This window comes from Pygoscelis adeliae, unplaced genomic scaffold (assembly GCF_000699105.1).
Source record: "Pygoscelis adeliae isolate BGI_AS28 unplaced genomic scaffold, ASM69910v1 Scaffold290, whole genome shotgun sequence".
Classification (NCBI taxonomy): Eukaryota; Metazoa; Chordata; class Aves; order Sphenisciformes; family Spheniscidae; genus Pygoscelis; species Pygoscelis adeliae.
This window is the reverse complement of record NW_008823965.1, coordinates 125,367-125,944: the sequence shown is the minus strand read 5'-3', so window position 1 is coordinate 125,944 and position 578 is coordinate 125,367. Positions and strand designations below refer to the sequence as shown.

Sequence of the window (578 nt, the reverse complement as noted above, 5' to 3'; positions counted from 1 at the left end):
TCACCTTGGAAATTGAAGCATGTGGTACTGAGGCATGCCAAAAAGCTGCCAACGTGTGCTCCAGACTCAGCCTACCCTTGCTGCTTCTGTGCAGTTTTGGGCCCCTTGCTGGTACCATATGTACCTTCACTTCAGCCTCTGCACTCAGTGTTTCCTATCAGCTGGCTCTCAGTCTTCAGGGGATACAAACCCCTGTAAGTCCATCTACCGACACTAACCAAGCCCAGAATAATCAAAATTGCAAATACCACTGACAGGCCTGACTCAGCTAGTAGGTGCAGGGCAGACAGCTCACAAGAGGGGCTTGGTCCCACACCCTTCAGGAGCTCAGTGTCACCTGGGCCACACAGCCTTAGCACAAAGACTGCCTGCTTGTAGAGCAAGAAAAGCTTTTAGTGCTTGGAGCAGGGCAAGTCAGACAGCACCGGGAAAGGGCTTAGACCTGCCAAGCCCTGCTCCGTTTTTACATATACCCCTTGAAAGCAGCACTGCAGGCACATGACTTGCCCACATCCCATTAGAAGCAGGAAGGCCAGACTGAAGCCATCAGACCAAAATGAGCCCGGCTGCAGTACAGG

General features: G+C 52.4%; 1 protein-coding gene across 1 annotated transcript in view; it reads right to left on the bottom strand.

The window, feature by feature from the left end:
• RPH3AL (rabphilin 3A-like (without C2 domains)) overlaps positions 1-578 on the bottom strand; it is a 37,078-nt gene that overhangs the window by 28,747 nt on the left and 7,753 nt on the right. The gene's annotated exons all lie outside the window — the stretch shown is intronic.